The sequence below is a fragment of the Microplitis demolitor genome, chromosome 9, assembly GCF_026212275.2.
Source record: "Microplitis demolitor isolate Queensland-Clemson2020A chromosome 9, iyMicDemo2.1a, whole genome shotgun sequence".
NCBI lineage: Eukaryota > Metazoa > Arthropoda > Insecta > Hymenoptera > Braconidae > Microplitis > Microplitis demolitor.
Genome location: NC_068553.1, coordinates 18,541,573 through 18,561,615, shown reverse-complemented (window position 1 = coordinate 18,561,615; position 20,043 = coordinate 18,541,573). Strand labels below are relative to the sequence as shown.

Genomic DNA, 20,043 nt, shown 5'->3' with positions numbered 1-20,043 from the left:
TATTTTAAGATTAATAGATTGTTTATAGATTATTATGATGGGAAATGTTAAAATATTTTCTATTGATTAATTATAAAGAGCCGTTGGTTCGTAAATACCGAATTGATAGATTTGAAACCAAGATAAATAGTTTTTTATTATTTTATTTAAAGTTACATTAGTTATTTTATTAGTAAATGCACAGTAAAAGATCGGTTACTAAAAAATATCCGGGTAAAATTCTTTAAGAAGTATCTTGACCTGCGTCAACTTTTAAGCCACGATCTTATCGAGATGTGAAATATATACACAAGTCGACACACGACGTACAAACTGAGATATGAGCTCGGGATTTATAATAACTCCCGTGGTGTAGATGAAAAATATATAATATATAAACAAAACTATTTTGATTTCGAGATAGTTAAAAAACTCTACACATATTGTTTCTTTATATATTTTTTTTTTTGTTAATTTTATCTAGATCTGGTTGTAAAAAAGAAAAATAGCTCTGATGGTGTAAAAAGATTTGTAATTTTTAAAAGTTTTTTTTTATCTGACTTATAGCTAACATAAAAAATTTAATTAAAAAAAAAAAAAAAATCACATGTGGGAAACCTGTATGAAAAAACAATATATGGTTAAAACATATAAAATCATATATGCTTGCAACAAAAAAATATATATGATATATTATAAAAAATCATATAGAGATTTTCGCCGATTTAATATAAAATTATATACAGTAGTAAATATATGTATTCCATATATGTAACTTATATGTTTTTTATATTAAGCCATATATACATTTACATTTACCTTATAATATATTGTATTGATATATTTCCTTTTATATTCAAAAAATATAAAATTTTTATATGAAATGAAATATATGGTAGCATATAATTTATATTATATATGCCACCATATATTTTCTTTGTTATATTTAAGCATATATTTTATTCGGTGTATGTATATGTATATGGGTATATTATATATTCGCTTCAAATTAACTAATTTCGATAATTTTATCTGCAATTTAAAGAGTATATTAAAATTTATATCTAATTTAATTGGAGTGGGTCATAAAAATAAGAAACTTTTTTTTTCCATACACAATATAAATATATGTTTTTATATATGATCAGAATATATTTTTCGTATATGATAGAAATATATATTTTTATGTATGATAAAAATATAGTTTTCGTATATAACAAGAATATATATTTGCATATATGATGAAAATATATTTTTTGTATATGATTGACATATATATTATATATATGATAAACATATACGGACTCGTATATGATGAACATTATATTTTTTAATACAAAAAAAATATATCAGAAAACATAGTTAAATTTGTCACTTGTACTTTCTGATATTTATCATATATTTGTACATATATTTTGACCATATATGTTGTTTTCATAAAGGACTGGGCGAATAATTTATTTGAAAAATATTTTAACAAGGAATGGGGTAAAATGGGTCACATAAATTTAATTAAAATTACGCGATTGCTGCAGGTCTCGGAAAAAAAAGCGGATGCATGGATTTTTAGTTCTTTATAACTTGAGGCTCATCTTTGCTGCAAAATTTTTTATAAAATAAAAGTCTTCAAATGTTTTTGCTCTTAGCTGCTTCTACAGTTATCTAAAAATCAGCTACGCAATTACACGCAAGTGAAGCGTAACATGACAAAGACTTCCCGATTGCCGCAAAAAATAATTTTTTTTTTTATTTCTGTAAGACTGTTTGGTATTTGCATCTTAAAAATGCAAATTTAAAAAATAAAATAAAAAAACACAATACAATAGAGGTATAAAAAAATACTTAAGACCCAGGCATTGACTGATTGGTCTATGTAAATTTATAATGACATCTGATGAATGCGTGACGTCATGCTGCGCCGAAAATGAAAGTGGTCTTGATGAATCCGAAATAAACAACTACTCGATCTTCACCACAGAGTACTGGAATAAGGGGTCCAACCCTTGAGCTATTTATCAGTATTAACCGTGAGAAAATTCATCAATAATAATTTATATTATTATTATTACAAAAATTGAATAACAAATAAATATATGAGTTAAAAAAAAAAAAATAATAATTTCGAAAATGTAACGGCAGCTGATGGTTCATATTCAGAAAGTATAAACCAAGATGATGATACTCTCCCGCATTCGTCATTATCCTCACTGACCCTTGCGGGACCTGAATGCCTCCTTTTGCATGAGTTAAGTACTACACACAATATACAATATACCAAGTACGTAATTTACGGGTCTTGGGTTTTATTTTCTCAGATCGTCGAACTGCAGCGATTTACTGCGGCTGCCCTGAGGTCACCCTGCCGGGGGTTCGTGATGCATTTTTTTAAACTGCACGTTCATCATCTTAAGCTTCAAAACGAGACATTCCCCTCCCCTTACAAGACCCTCGAGCTCACAACTCGGAAATCAAATTTTTAATAATAAAAGTCAAAAATAATTTTTAAAATAACCAAAAAAAATTATTTTGTGGGAGCGAAATACACTCGAGGATCCGGGAGTCTTGAGACACGACGAGACCCTCGGACTCGACTGTAGAGTGGGGAGTGGTGGGGATGAGGCCCCTGGTGAGCGCGCGAGAGGCGAGCGGCCGGGGTAAGGTCCCTAGTGAGCGCGAGTGGGGGTAAGATCGCCTCGGGACTCACGGACTTATCCCCACTTCTCAGTCAGTCGGCAGGTGGCCTCGTCTCAGTGAGTCCGCTCGGCCCTTCTCTGGCCCCACGGATGGGAATCTCGACGGACACGCGCGCGCCACGAGATGGAAACGTAGATTATACCTCCTTCTACTGTTATTTTTATTTTTTTACAGTATCTCTCTTACTGTACTTGGTATCCTCGCGGTCGATGCGGTCGCTACACCTCCAACCTTATTCTTTTAAGCTCAAACCTCAGCATCCTCATTATTATTATTTTTATTATTTTTTAGGTATTCACTTGTCATCAATTTTTATATCTCTCTTATAATTTTTTACTTTCTCTTATAATCAACCAGCCTTTGAGACAGGAAATCTTAGTGTCTTTGTTACAGGGGTTATATAATAACCATAAGGGTTTAGTTGATGGGTAATATTATGCATTTCCGTTATTATTATTAACGATAGAGTCGGGTGCCGACATTTTACACTTGTCATGTATTTATATTACCGTATGGTCAATTGGATAAAACGTCGGACGTTTCTGATTGACGAGACAACGTCTAGACACTTTAATGTTCGCTTTATTATTAGCCAGATAATAAAATTTCAATTTAAATTATTTTCCATCGAAATAAAAATTTCATTTATTCACAAAAATTTTTAGTGGGGTAAAATGGCCCGCATAAATATTATTTTTTGAGTGTCAAAATAAAAAATTAATTTTTTCCACGATTCCTTTGTCAATAAAATAATAAATTTCAAAAAATTTAAACTCAATTAAAACGAGTTTATAAAAATCAACGGGGGGTCGAAAGTCGTCTCTAACGTGAATGCGGACAATAATAAATAAATAAAATTTATTATGGGGATGAAATCTCAGGAATTAAATAAATGAAAAAAATAATAATCTAAAGATATAAAAATTTGCTCATACGGTTTTTTTTTTTTTTTTTTTTTTAATAGACAGGGTAGTGGTTTATAGACGCAGAATTTTTTTGACCACCTGATGTTCGTGGTTTGAATTTAACGCCTCAGAGGGTTGAATCCCGTTTAACGATTTATCATTTCCGTTGTTAAGATGAATAAATTATATATTTTTAAAATAAATAAATACAACAAACGAGGCTAGATAAAAAATTTGAATTTTTTTTACCCAAATTTCGGCTCCCCGTGGCTAACGTGGCTCCTCACTGCATATGATAGTGTGATTGTAAATGAGCGTTAATGACAACGCTGTCACTAGTTATTTTTCATTATTTTTTATTACATTTGTAACAAAAAAAAACTTATCCCGTCTTTTATTCTTCGTAGATTTAAAGGAAATTTGAATTTTAAATTAAAAAATTTTTTTTTGTATGATGGATATTTTTATTTATTCAGGATCATTTCACATTAAGAAATGTTTTAACAATCTAGTGATAAATTTAAAATTTTTAAAGACACTTTCCTGATAAAAATCTGCTAGAGCAGCGAAATGGCGCGCAGCAAACAGAACCAATAAATGAGAGACACTGTAATAAAATTAAGTTATTAATAAATAAATTTTATTTGTTTAACTAACAGTAGAAAAGACAGGGGTAAGACAGGAAATTTGGAAAAAATTATCCTTCGTATGAAAAAAAAAAACTTTTCTATTTTCCGGTACCCGTTAGATTTAAATTTTATTTTTGTATAAATATATAATACCATTTTTTTTTTTTACTATAAATAGTACGTGGGCCTTAAAAAATAACAGCGGGATTTTTAAAATTTAAATTGATAAATTTCGTTTTGTAATTTATTAGATTTTTTTTTATACACAGAAAATAAGGATTTAGGCGCCAAGAAATTTTTTTTTCTGTACTTCAGGTTTTTTAAAATGATAAATATTAATTATAGGAAAAATCGGGGTAATATGAGACACAAATTATAGCAAACAAAAAATAATTTTAATTGATTGGAAAAGACGGTGTGAAAATAAATAATTAAATATAAATTTATATTACAAATTCATTCTGGCCGTTGCACCCCAACCATAAAACAGCTTCAATTGAATCTATGGCCAATGCAGCAATTAAAGCCAACAAGAAAAATTTTATCATCATTTTGATCCGTTGACTGTTGATTTAAAATTTAAATAATTATTATTATTGCAAATATAAATTAATAATTCACTCAGATTTTAAATATTTGAATTTAAACTCTCCTTAGTAGTGCACTGAATTTGTATTCAAAATTACTAAACTTATATACATATATATATATATATATATATATATATAATAATTACCCATTTATCGATTTATAATTATCGTAACGTCATATTTGTTATCTTCAAGGAAACTTTTGCTACTCGAAGTTCATGACAATTGCGATGGAAGAATAAATTGAAATAATTGTTTAAATTTTTCGATTTGCACTGAGGAAAACCAGTGACAACAAACGTAACAATTATTTGTATTATTTGAGGGTACACGGAGAGAAAATTATGGTAACAGTTACAATATATTATGGGAATGGTTCCCATACTGCATGGTAACCGGTTTTTGTTGAAATGTTGATGATAGGAACGGTACCCATATATATTATGGTATTCCTATAATTATGGGTATAATTCCCATATAAGTATCGGAATAGTTCCTATGGAATTATGGTAATAATTATATAATATTATGGTAACGATTAGAAAACTTTTTTCATATTTTTGGGGTGGTCCATTTTGCCCTTCCCGCTATTTTTACACAAAAAACTGATAATTTAAAATAAAAATATCATTTTTTTTTAAACGACTGTTCGTAAAAATTAAAAACTCACCTACGTCACCATAAATACCTTATATATTTAAAAAAAAAAACTATATCATTCTTATAAATATCCCGTAGAGTTTCTCACCTACACCCGACCGAAAATAGTACCGACTGCATAAAAACTCGGGCAATAAAAATCCGTACAACCTTTTAACCGTAACACAGTCGGTAACTTTCAAAAAAATAAAAAAGAAGTTTAACAATTACTTAGCGTATAATAGCATTGAAATATATAAGTATAAAATGGACGAGCGTTAAAAGAGCTTCTGTACAAAAAAAAAGTTAGCTAGTATCTGACAACAGGTAAAGGACAAGGATCTAGTCCAGGATAGTGCAGATGTGCAGACTGTCACATAAATGAACTGCATCAATGAACTCGTACAAATACAACCACTAGCTAGACCTTTTATTGTATTTACTCTTTATTATATTATACACAAAGTCACTTATACTAAACGTTAAAGAAATTTTTTAACATGTTATATATTATAGATTCTCGGTAGTCAATATGAGGAGAATTTTAACAAAAACCCATACAATAGACCATAGACCTCCAAAACGCCTACGCCCGAATTCGAGTGTACTCAAGTTTTAGTTTTTATACAATAACTAGCCAATATGTCCTCTTTAAAATTGTCATTTGTTGGAATTATAAATTATATATTTATATATGTCACTTTTATAATGGACTTGTTTGACAATGGAATTTTTCTTTGCTGTGAAAAAAAATGGAAATATATTTTTTAATATTTTATAAGTACTTTTATACTTATATATCGATACTAAAAATTAATCGACTGGAAATGGGTAAAAAAATATATTTTTTATAGTTTTTCGATGAGGGTAAATTTTATCAAAGTACTTAAGGATATTTTTATTGAATAATTTATTTGCACGACTCATGATACGAAGCATCAGAGTGTGCTTTACGATCGAAAAATTTTTTTTCGCCTCAATTCGGCAACTATTTCAATTATTATACCTTTGTTAGTTCACGGAATTAAGATATGTTGCACACCATTTTGAAGATAATTTAATGGAGATTAATTCCATACTTTTCAAAAATTATTTAGTTCAATAAAAATCGAAAAAACATCATAAATAGGGTAAAAAAATTTTCTGTCCGTCAAGTATGAATCCCGTATACACGATAACTTACGAAAAAATCCAGTAATTGAATCAAATTTTTTTTTTTTAAATTCTTTAAAAGATTTGTAGATCCCCTGTTGAAAATGGCTAAGTAACTCAGTGTCGTTTAATTACAATTAATAAAAGAATAAAAAGGCTCTATAACTATACATATATATATATGTAAAATTAACATGGATGGTGATATATCTATACATTATACGTACATTTATTCCACCAGGGGCGCTTGCGCATTACCGTCCTAGTACAGCTGTTTTTTTTTTGTGTTATTGCTAATTGGTAAGCCTGAATTTTTTCAATTCAATTCTTTTTTATTATTTGTTTTTATTTACGTATATTTTTTTTTGTTATTAACCGAAATATTTTGAGAAAATTCTTTTATAATTATAAAAAATGACTAATATAATTAAAAAAAAAAAAAAAAAAAAAAAAAAACAACAAATTTTAATGACAGAAAATTGTATATATTTTAAATTTTTTCGTGCTTCCCGCCATTTTTTTATTATTATTTTATTATTTCATAATAAAAGAGCATTATGAGTCGTGCACTTTTGGATTTTCCAAATTTTTTATTTTTTCGAGTACAAATGGAAATCATTAATCGTTTCAGTTTTTCCTGTAACTTTAATTTTTGTATTAAATAAAACTGCACGTAAGTCAATGCAATTATATTTGTGTGTACATAGACTGATAATAAGACAACTGTAATTTTTATTTTTAATTATTACAGATAATAAAAATTTTTTATCTGATAGAAATCTATTTTCTGAACTTTTTATCACAGGAAAAAATATGAAACCACAATTGGTCTACAATCTAGTTAGACTAATTGGTGTAATGTAAAAAGTGTACAGATCTTGAATAGGGAGACATAAAACATGTGCGAATGTCGGGTACAAATTTTTTATCAGTAGTTTTAGTAAGTCGATAAGTGTGGGGACAATTAGAAAAATCAAAAGTCGTTCGTCTTAATGATCCGACTGTGTCGAGAATCAAGTGACCAATGTCCAGTGTAAAGTAACTCTGGCAGTTTAAGTGAACGTGGTAATTCTTAGTGACATCTGTCACATTAAATCTCTTATGTGACGGGCTCAACTATCGTCATCTTGTAATTCGAATCATTACAAAAAAGCTCCACAACTTAACTGTTTTATTTCTTGTCTTTAAAGAGAATTAAAAAAAAAAAAAAAAAATAAATTAAATTAACATTTAGAATAAATGTAAAGTGTATGGGTTTCAATCAAAGCCGAGAGTTTGATGGTTTTAAATTTAAGTTAACGACCCGCCCACGTAAAAATGGTGTCCAAAATAAGAATAAGAATAATGGATAATTAAAAATAAAGTTAAAAAATATTTTAAGTGCAGGCTGGAGGCCATCAGCTGACTGTGCAAGATAAATCGATTCTTTTCACTGTTCAAAAGTTATATATTTATATATTTATATATATATGTAAATGGGATAGTGTGTGCCCTAACACCTACTGGTAATATAACGAATGTGGAGATGAGAGTAAGAGGTGAAATATTATAAAAGAGCATCGGTATTAAGAATCAAGGGAAGCGTCACTGGCTGACGTACCCCGGGTTATAGGTTAATTGCTACTTCTTCAATGTCTCACGGACGAGAAACACTACCAACATACAATAATTTATTTTATTATAATGTATTCTCAAAATATTTGTTTTTTAACGGCTCTAAACCTACATGGAAATAATCTTTGCCTTTCATTTCTTACATACATATATCTATATATATTTTTTTTTAAATATTGAATGTCTAAGTATTTATCCTGTGTAAAAAAAAATTTGTTGCAAAAATATTCAAAAAAATTTCCGTATGTGGAGCTTCTAAATATAACAGATTAGAACTTCGAATTATACTTTTTTGGAACGTTAGTAATTTTAATGGAAAAAAAAGTTTTTACGAGAAAATTTAAAGTCAAAAGAACGCTCTTGTAACTTTTTTGGAATTTTATTTTAGTTCTATAAAAAATTCAAAAATTAAAAATGGTAATTTTGGAACTTTTTTGGAATGCCCATAAAAAATTCCAAAAAATTCCAAGTTACTTTTTTGACTCTCAATTTGCTCATAAAAATTTTTTTTTTACCATCAAAATTACTGACAATCCAAAAAAGTTTTATTTTTTAAAAATTCCCCATATGCAACTTTTTTGAAATCTTTTTGCAACGAATTTTTTTTACACGACATTTCATTTTTTTATTTTAAAAACATTTTAATCTCAAAATTTTTTTTTTAATTTTTTGGTGTAATTTTGATTTCTTATAAAAATTATTTATTTAAATACTTGGCAGAATTTATAAAAAAAAAAATGTTTAATATTTTTGAAGACATCTGCCTGTGACTAATTTCGCACTCGTGACAGCTAAAAAAAATTTAAAAATCGGATCGGTTTTAGTGTCCAATAAAACAGCGTTTCCGGTTGCTCAAAAAACACTTTGTGCATTCTAAAGTATTTTCATTCTTATTTTTTTTTTTTCTTTTTTTATTGTGGATAAGTATTCTTGTATAAAAGTTGTATAGAGTGAAAAGTATTGACTATTGAGAGAGTAAAAGGCAGCTCATTCATAGTTCATGAATGGTCAATGGTCAATACTGAGTAAATTCAAGGGCGGGGGAAAAATACTTCCCGTTGAGCACGGGGATATTATTTTTCAAGTGACTTTGTAGTGGTCATTTCATTGACTATTTTGAGCATTTGATGCGCCAGTAAATTCAAACTCAAGAACCACAGCCCCAGCCTACATTTTTAAATCGAAAAATTTTTTTTAGATTTTTATTTTTAACCCGCGGGTTTTTTAAAAATATCCATTCACATTTCATGCTTGAGTAAAGCAGTACGCGGAAGTTAGTGAGTTTAATAAATACTAACTCAAGGCTCTGATAACTATTATCAATGTAATTGATAAAATTTATCGTAATTTTTTTTAATTACCTTTCATCACTTACTTTAGTGTGCAACGGAATTAACTGACGTTAAGTAAGATTGAGCATAAATTTACCGAAGGTTTGATTTTAAATTTATTTTCAAATTAATAAATTTGGTGTCTTACGAAATAAATTTTTTTTTAGAAAAAATTGGGCAAAAATAATTATGGAGAGGAAAATAATTTTTTTACTCATATTTATTATTATTTTTGTGGTTAAAAATATTGAGAGTTGTGGACCCTGTGGATTTTTTCAAAAATATCATAACCAAAAATGCGAACCAATTAAATATCCAAATATTGGATCAGTTGGCTGAATATTATTGTAAATAATTAGAAATATAACTAATACATACATATATATATTTTTTTTGTCTTACAAAATTGTGATTATTTTGCATTCGATAAAATTTTTCGCATGACCCGAAGTTGATTTTATTTTTTCTCCTTTACTCCGTTACTTTGAAAAATTAAAAAAAAAAAAAAATGATTTGTCACAATCGCCATAATTCCTTATCATAATTTAAAGCCTTCACCTGCATTTGGGCCGTAGTAAACACCAAGAATTATCCTCTCATATGTAGCTTAGCCTCAAGTACTTACAAATACGGGCTACGTCGAAAAGTATCCGTAGGGAAGCTTTAAGTGTAGACGAGAAAATGAGTGCATAAAAATGTATTGTTAAAAAAAATACATAACTAGTATATTATTTTTAACATTTTTTTTTTTTTAACTTTCAACATTGAGGAGTATGGAAATTGCCAATAATTTCAAGCCATTCATTTACCAGAGCACACACACGAATATTTACAAAAAAAAAAAAATTCTCTACCAATACGCCCACGAAAATTACTAAAGCCTTAGGACATTACGGGCATCGATTCAATGTTACATGTTACCCACTTACCGGTACTGCAATATTATTTAAATTTTTTTTTTTTTTTTTTTTTTTTTCAAGTGATAATATAAAGGTATGAATTGTAAGATATATAAATATATACGAGTATACGAGCAATGACTTTGTTGGCTATTACGTTACGTAAAATTAGTGCACGTGATTTATTATTTATATACATGTGATATTTTAAAAAAATATTATATGAAATTTATTAAAAAAAAAAAAAAAAAAAAAAAAAAAAATTATCAAAATTGATCTAAATAAATTTTAATAATTTTTGGTGGCCCAATTTACCCCATAGTTAATTTTACTTCCATGAAAAATTGATTGATGGCTTAAAAAAAAATTAAATTTGAATTTTGGTACCAAAATACCATGAGCGGGAATCGAACCGACGACTTCGCGTTCTGTGTAAAATTTTATTGGTTGTAAAAATTATTTTTAAAGGTGTAATGAGATAAATTATAATTATGACAAGTAAAAAAAAAAAAAGTAATTACTTTGATAGTACGTTCATGTAAATATAGTTTTTGTTGTTAAAAAAACAAGAGTATATGGCAGGAAAAAAAATAAAGGAAAGAATTCGCACGTGCGCAAGTGACGATTTGCAGCTGTCGAGGATATGGTAGGTGTCCAGTTGATTGCCCCGAGGGAGAGGAGCAAAGAAGAAGGCACGATAAATAAGTATACACTAGGCAGTACTGGTTATAAGGAGTAGTAGAGGATATTGCGATACCGAAGAGAAAAGAAATACCGCGAGGAAGCCAGAGGGGGTCGCAATGCAGTGTCTCGTGTGTCTCGATCTCGATAATTTTATACTACACACACACTCTATCCTTTTGTACTGCAACTAGTTTCTTACAAAGTGTCCTAGGACACTTGACACTTTTCAGTGTATCGTGTGTACTTTACGCCCGAATTATTTTCATACGTATATTTAGTCAGATACTTTCGTTTTTTATTTTTTATTTTAAATTTTGTAATAGCGAGACGGCTAAGAAAAGTTTTTCTAAAGAATTTAATCATAAAAACGTATCGATAAAAAAAAATCAAATTTATAATAATAGAGGAAGAGGGGGCAAAATGAACCCCACAGGAAAAAGTGGTTTCACTTGTTTTATTTCTTTTTAGCCCCTTATATATGTGGTCCCAATATGCCGCGTCGAAAATTCAAAATCTTAAAACGGGGCAAAATGGACCACCTACAAAATTCCTAATATTTAATTTTTTTTACCCCTTTTACTTTTTCTAGACTTTTGCCATATATCCGTAACTAATATGCTCAAAAATAAAAATTTCAAATTTGGGGTGAAATGGGTCGTCCAACTAAACCACAATCTCAAACACTTTGCAAGAATTTCTTATTATTGAATCATTTAAATTGCACTAAAATTATGGGGGGGGGGCCATTTTGCCCTCCCATAATTTTTTTTTCATTTATCAAGTAATTATCGTCCCGCTACTGGGACACTTTGATCAAAATTTCTAGATTTGTTTAAAGCATTTAATTAATATCTTAAAACAAATAAAAAAAAATAACAAAGTATACAAATGTTTGTATATATGTATATGTATAAAAATATTTTCATACGGAATTAAAGTTGATTGCAATTAATGAGGAGAGATATTACCAAGTTGCTCGGTTGTAGGGGTCATAAAAAGTTTAAGAATTACTAATGTGCCGACAGGATTAACGATGTTGAATTATTGCATACGCTCGGCGCTGCCAACTATACAGCACACCACCTTCTGCAATATCATATACGCACATATATATATTTATATGCATGTAGGAGTGGGTGTAATTGCTAAAGTTTTTATCAAGATAAAATCCCGGCCGTGATTCATGGAATATATCTCCATATGCTCTTTATTCCATTCCATTGGATGCTGCTAGTATTTTGTTTTCATTTACCATCGGCTCATTAATATTTATTTTTACTTTTTATTTTTACTGCACTTACCTTACGATCGCCGTACCGCGGCCATAAGGCTGAGGATGGAAAAAAATATTGAGAATAAAATGGAGATATATTAATGTAATGGGTGAATCTTGACCTTTGGGATGGAAATGGCTGAGGATGAGGGTGAGGTGGGTTTTTAAACCCAACCGATTTGTGTACGAGGGAAATTAAATTTTTTTAGTTGGTTTTATTACTCGCGGAGGTGCTAAGCCTCGGCTCGGATGCTGTTATTATCAGCCAAAAATTACGCTAACGTTATATTACCGGCATCACATCCGTTGGTCATAAGTCAAGGCTTAAATACGTTGATAGGAACTATTAGGTGGTAAAGACTTTTTTCGCTAAATCGCTTGGGATTTAAAAAAAAAAAAATTTCCTTGGCTTCTCGTGGTCGTAGAACAATCCACTTGTGGTCGTTTTGCTCGTTTAAGTGTCTACTTTAATGTAGATTGTATCAATATTGCTAAAAAAAAATTTTTATGCTCCGAAAGTAAAAAAGTCTTAATCAATATCAGTAAATTCGATTTTTTTTTTATAAAAATTCGAAAATCGTAATTTTAAAAATTTTTTTATCAGCTTCTAGTGATCTTAGAAAAATATCTATGGGCACATTTTGTGCGTTAGAATGTCTACTTTATCATAAGATTTCTAAAAATTTCCCAAAAAAATTTTTTATGTTTAAAAAATTTGATTTTTTTGGAGAAAGTCCTTGAATTAAATTCTTCTATAATTCTCTAATTTTTGGATATTTATTGATTTATATATTTTTGATGTTCAAGTTCAAATTTTTGGACAAATGCTCAGCACTTTTATTAACAGACGATGAGATCTGTACTGGCCAGGTCGCAAAACGCCTCGGATATACGTCTGAATTCAAGATTTATAGGCCCTACTTATCGCGTACTTACTGAGTTGTATATCAACAATGACACCCGCACCCGCAGGCGGACTTAAAAAGTTTCTCAACACATCCACACTCTGCACTTTTTCATTCTCTCCCACCGACTTCTTGTTTCTTTTATTCCTCTCTTCGCATGTTAACTTCACCTTTATCTTCATTTAAAACTCAAACTTAAACTTTATCTTCATCATCGATTTTTTTTTATTTAAATAATAAATATTTAAAGATAATAAATCCAAAAACTCAATGGGGCAAAATGAACACCTCAAAAAAAATCTTTCCTGATTTCAAATTTTTTTAATATAAAAAAAAATCATACTGGTCCTAATTACCCCATAATGATGAAATGTAAAAATTCCCCGGCCCATTTTATCCTTTTTTCATTTCTTATTTAAAATTCAACAGTCGCGTATAAAATTTTTTTTTCACACATTTATCTATTTTTTTTTTTTTTTTTTTTTTTTTTTCTAAACAGAATTTAGATTTCTAATTAAGATATTTAACTTGGAGACAGAGTCCATTAATTTTAATAAACTAATCTTTTATTTTCAACATTGAATTAAATCCTTGTTAATTTTAAACAGATGATCCTTTATTATAATTTTCTTTTCTTCTATTCTATTTTCGTTATTATTTTTCTCAACAACTTTATTCATAGGTATTATTATGATGAGTGACTACCTAAATTATAGATACTCACGAAGGGCTAGGTTTCCTGTTTTAAATTGAGATGATAAAAATCTATTCCTCTCTCTCTCTTTTATTTTTAAATAACAATTGTAATTCTAGACTTCTTATATTTAAATATATAAACTAGTTATTTATCTAGCTCATTACATTTAATTATTTTAATTGTCCATACTGATAATTAATATGTGAATGCTAGTGAGGACCTTGTGGTAGTTTACCTAAACTTTTTTTTGTAACATAAGTATATATTTGGTATTTTTTAAATTTTTATTTAAAATTAAAACGTCACTCGAAATTATAATTTTTTTAAAATTAAAAGTAGCCCAAGTTGCCCCATAATGTGTTTTGTCTCTTAACAGAATTTAAAAAAAATATTTTTGAGGTTAGTTTCATCTCGTATTTTGCTTCTGACATAAAATCTTTTGGCCGCATATTTAAATTATGAAATCGAGTACGCATTGGCATCACAAGCCATAGGCGAATGCTACCAACATACGAGATTTCAGCGATTGCTACATGTGTAGAATAAAATTGATAGATAGCTACCGGAAATATATAAAAATAATATTTTTGCGGGCTAATGACAAGTAATTATTTTTTTTATCATCAAACGAATTATCAACAATTAATTACACATTGTATAGTTTTTAATGAATTGTCATCAGACAAAACTAAATAATTTTTAACGGTGTCGCTTAACCCATATAACGGAAGTGTTCCCTCAGTTGTTCCATTTCTTCTTCTGTTGGGAAGCAACTCTTTTCCCCGTCAAACTCTTTGCACTCCTTGTTGCAACACTCCTCATCTTCTTCACACTAAAGTAAAAAAAAAAATATTTATTCATAAGTAATAGTTTGATTATAATATTATTCAGTAAAAATATTCAAATTACATCTTCTCCAGTTCCTGAACAATCTTGAGCCCAAATATTTATGACCAACATAGACACCAGCATTAAAATAATAAATTTGGACATCTTTCAATTTTTTTATTCAATTAATCAATTCAAACTGCAGGTAATTAATTTATATAAAATAAGTTTACTATTTATATTTTAGTATTCATATTTTTACTTACGAATTTTGTTATAAAGAATCGATGTCTCCTGGTATTATGCAGTAAATTTCTACTTCTCTGTACTTGAAGTCAGCTTTTTTTTTTTTTGAAATTTAAATGGTTGCTTATCAAGCTAGTTAAATTTAATTGTTTTAATTGTTCTTATCAATAGATATTATATAAACGCCCTTGACTACATTGTAGTAATTCCCGGAATTTTTTTCCTCCAAAGAATAAAATGAATATTTACTATTACATATAAATTAATTTTTACTCAAAATTTCTAAAAATAATTTTAGCTCAAATTTTTTCAACAGATGAATTTATCAAAAAATGATAAGAGATTTTTTTTTAGAGCATTAAATTCCCTACAAAAATATATACTGAGCTTTTCTGTGTAATAAACCATAGCTGATATATAAAATTTCAAACTGAAATTTTTTTTTTTTCAGTAAATAATGAAAAAAATTCATTAGGGCAAGTTAAAATTTTTTTTGGGTTGGGTTAAAATTTATTCTGCCGAAATCCTTTTGTTTCTGTGCACGAATTGGCATCACGAGCCAAAGGCCAGCGCTACCAACACTCGCGATTGAAGAGTTTACTGCCATAAGATGTAAACTTTAATGGGAATTAAGTTTTGATAAAAAATAAAAATTATTAATTATTATAAATTATATTTATTATTCAAAGTAAATAATTAATAATTTTAAATTATTAATCATACATTTTATAATTAATAATCAAGTAGATTGAACCATTGCCGCCATTTCTTTCTTAACTTTTTCAATTTCTTCATCTGTTGCCAAACAACTTTTGTCTCCCCCGAACTCTGAACATTTTTTGTTGCAGCACTCGTCATCTTCCTCACACTAAAGTCGCAAAAAATAATAAATATATAAATTCATAAATAATAAATAGAATATTACTTTAAATATTTAACTTACAGTTGCCCCAGTCTTTAAACAGTCTTGAGCGCAAATCTTTACGATTAACAGAGATACCAGCATTGAAATAATAAACTTGGCCATCTTGGATTTTATTTATTCAATTGACAAACTGAAAACCATTGATTTAAATAAAATAAATTTCTTATTCATACTTTTACTTACAAACTTTGTTAGAAATGTCGGATGTATTTTAATTTAATAGTTCAACTTCTACTGCTTTGTACTGAAAACTTTTTTTTATTTATCTAGATAATTATATTTAATTATTATAATTGCTCATATCGATAGTTACGTAGACTAGTGTTAACCTTACGGTAGTATACTTAAATTTTTTATTCATTTTCAATACTGAAGACAAATAATATTTTAAATAAATTAAGTCATTGCATTTTCGGGCTACGAAAAAAAATTTTTTTTTCTGCTTTTAATTGCTGCCATATTTTAATTTCATATATTCGGCGAATTTTTAATATGAAATTTTTTTATTTCTTAACCCCATTTTACCCCAAATATTTTATAACTCTTAAAAATTTTCATTAATCGCAAAATAAACCGAATTTTTTTTATTTTCAAAAAAATTTAGTGTCTTATTTTGCCTCAAATTTGTATCACTCCAAATTTTAGTAAATTTTTTTACCAATTTTTGAAATACTTTCCCATAATAATATTTTTTTTATTCAAATTTTCAAAAGTTTGAAAAAATCAAAAATTTAAATTTCGCGCTTTGGGAACTCGATCCTTCTTATGCGATCCACTATCAGCATTTTTGAAAATTAATTCAAATTAATTCGCGTATTTAAATAATTATCGTTAATTAACTCAAAATTTTTTGAAAACAAACAAAAAAAAAAAATTTAACTTTGCACCTTGCAATAATAGCAGCCTCCAAATGTCTTGCAACATTTCAACCCGTAGCTTTTAAATAAAAAATTAAAAAAAAATTCGCCGGTCCTGTAATCTGTAACATTTAAGAAAAAAGTAAACTCCCTATTTCTCATTAGTAGACTAACCAAAAGCCTCAGCTCTAAGAGACACGTAATAAAAATATAACGGACTCGTCTCAAAACTGGGAACTGCTGACTGAACCCAGGATCTAGAGCTAGAGCCTTTCTATTATTTTTTATCCTCTGAAAATAAAAAACTAAAGTATCTTTTGTGGGCTTAAAACTACATGTGAACACTGTCATTTTGACCTCAGCTGTTGCAGAATAGCCGGTTAAATTTTATGAAATTCTAGCGAAATATTTTTTTACTAAATTGCGAGCACTATTTTTTTTTTTTTTTTTTTTTTTTTTTTTTTCCTAGTGTTGGTAGCGGCGGAATCATTCCCTCGACTTCTAGCCCTGTCTATCCCTAATTAAGGTAAAAAAAAACTAATAACATGAGGTACAAGTTGATTTGATAGTTATTTTCTAAAATAGAGGTATCACGCTACAATATCTACGATTATCGTTTTGGCTGTTCTATTCACGAAATTTAATGTCTCACATATGCCAGCGCTAGACAAAACTGCCCACAATTCTACGAAAAACCAGAATAAATAATAATAAAACATTTATCGTATAATTTATAAATTTATTGGACAAAATGTTTGGAATTATATAATAATAAGATCGATTATCTGTCTCATTAGTGGATTTTTTGGGGATCTAGTGTACAGATCTTATTTTATGTTCGTTATTATCATTATTTTCTCTAGAGGAGCCAGTGGAATTATCTACGATCGGGTGATATTTAAGTTAATGTGCTCATATTTAATATACAAACTATTAAATCTATCAAAGGAGGGATTTTTGATTTATAACCAAATTAGCAGTCGGGTAGGGGGTCGATATTTATTTTATATATTTATGGGATTTTTAAAAATATTGTTTTGCTATTTAAGAATAATGACACCAATTTTTCAATTTATTCGGTTCTGATTTCGGAAATTTTTTTTCAGAAAATATTAAGAGAGTAGGGACAGTTTCTAATAATTTAGGGTCCAACGTGACCATTTAACCCTTCAAATAAAATAAAATTTTCAAATTATGTATATTTCCCGCCATTTTAGGATTCGGGAATTTTTAAAAATTTTTTTCCTGATAGACGAATTTTAAATTTCCCGCTAAAAAAATCGATTTTCAAGCTCGAAAATCGCGGAAAGTTTTGGGCAGTGGGGTTGATTTTTTGAATGTTAATTAATTTTTTTTACATACCTTAGCCAAAAAAGCGTTTGATATCTTGTATGTCAACGCACATTAGCCGTTCAATTAAACCGGCGCGCTTTGTTCGGGATATGAATAAAAAAAAAAAATGAAAGCAAAAACTCATCATCGCGGGCAGGTATAGCAGGTGGCCCCAGCGTACTATAAAATCCATATACCTTCATAAAAAAAAATATGAATAAAAAAGGACATGACACGTGTGCTATGACTTAGAACACCCCTTAGGCCTCAGGGTCCACACTTTTTTTTTTTACTATTAGTCTATTACTATACAATCCCTTGAAAAATAAAAAACTCTGTCTTTTTTTTGGCTCTTGACACTAAGAATAATTAGCATAAGCCAAAAAAATTAGCCAACGATTTATTTTTATTGTTAGAATTAACTAAATAAATAAATATATTATTTTAGATGTTAATCGTTTGATTGATAGGTAGTTTATTCAATAACAATTTTGTGTTTGCACTTTCTAAAGTATGATTTACCGTCAATTAATTATCAGTCAACTAGATTTGAATTTTTTTTAAAACATCACCGTCTTAATTTGCATCCAAATCCAACTGTTAACATCCATTAATTACTAGTTTAATGTCGGCCCAAATTGCCCCATATCTATTATACCTCTCACACTTCACTTCCTACTACAATTATCCTAATAAAAAATTTATACAAAATGATGTCATTGAGAAAAAATTTGAAAAATTGACTTTTGGGCCAACAAAAAAATTTCCCGCCATTTTTGAATTCAGATTTCTTTAGATTTGTCGAAAATTGAACAGAAATTGAGGTTACTGTGAGGATAACCTCAATCACGCGTGTAGTAACACCAACTAAAGTCACCATTTACTGATTTTTTTTTAAATGGAATTTTTGGGCCTGATTTGTTTCAAAAATTTTGAGAGGCCCGAATTGCCTCGATTGTAGTTTTGCTATTCTGCAGATTTGTAAAAAAAGTTTTTGTGGTCTCTTGCTTCTGCGCATCCTGTTCTGTTAATCTATAGAATTTCGGTTAACAGATGAGTTCCGTGAAATATGTAAATTTAATAAATGACAAGGTTAAATTTGCCCGTCCTATTGTATCATCTCTCTTTTGTTTTTAAATCTTAACGACCTAGTAATCCTGTAAATCGTGTATCTTTGGTCTATTAGCATTAAAAGCGTAGAGATGAGTTTTTATAATAAAACAAAATCTAGGAAGGACCTAGACCCCAAATAGCTGCATTTGAATCAGCTTTTTTTTTTTTTTTTAAATTCTACTAACCAACCAACCAAATATATATAACATTTTTTCATCTACATAAGACCAAATTTTAAACAAAATAAATAAATTTATCGGCCTGGAATTTATTTCCAACAGTCGCATTTTTTAAATTGTTAATTAACTTAATAAATTAGTTATTAAATACTCATGTAAAAATCCAAAATTTATTACTCAAATTTTGGTAAAATTAAAAAATTTTTTTAAAAAATTCAAATATTAAAACTTTAAGATATTTTAAATTTTTAACAAAAGTCTGAAATAAGAGGACGTGGGTTCGAATCTGGATCTTGACATCTTTTTGGAAAACGTCTCTCTGATTTTGCTAAAATTTTACAGGAACTTTTTTTGTCAAATAACAAGGGCTCAATTAAATTTTTTTTATCAGCGACATTCAAAATTTAAAAAAAAAAATTCAAAAATTCGTAATTTTGTGTATCGCTGATAAAAAATCATATGAGCCTTTGGGGATATGACTCAAAAAATTTGTGAAAAATTTGAGAGGTGACTTTTTTGAAAAAATGGCTAAAATTTAAAACCGAGTAATTATTTTATTTTTATTGCAAAGA

General features: G+C 28.5%; 1 protein-coding gene and 2 long non-coding RNA genes across 3 annotated transcripts in view; 1 reads left to right on the top strand and 2 right to left on the bottom strand.

Moving 5' to 3' along the window:
* LOC103574706 (POU domain, class 6, transcription factor 2) overlaps window positions 1-20,043 on the top strand; it is a 506,104-nt gene that overhangs the window by 12,065 nt on the left and 473,996 nt on the right. The window lies entirely within an intron of this gene.
* Window positions 14,415-15,134, bottom strand: LOC128668615 (uncharacterized). Its single transcript, XR_008404257.1, has 3 exons — window positions 15,086-15,134; window positions 14,901-15,018; window positions 14,415-14,823 (listed from the first exon to the last, which is right to left on the bottom strand). It is a non-coding gene; the product is annotated as an uncharacterized LOC128668615 (long non-coding RNA).
* Window positions 15,833-16,194, bottom strand: LOC128668614 (uncharacterized). Its single transcript, XR_008404256.1, has 3 exons — window positions 16,174-16,194; window positions 16,009-16,120; window positions 15,833-15,933 (listed from the first exon to the last, which is right to left on the bottom strand). It is a non-coding gene; the product is annotated as an uncharacterized LOC128668614 (long non-coding RNA).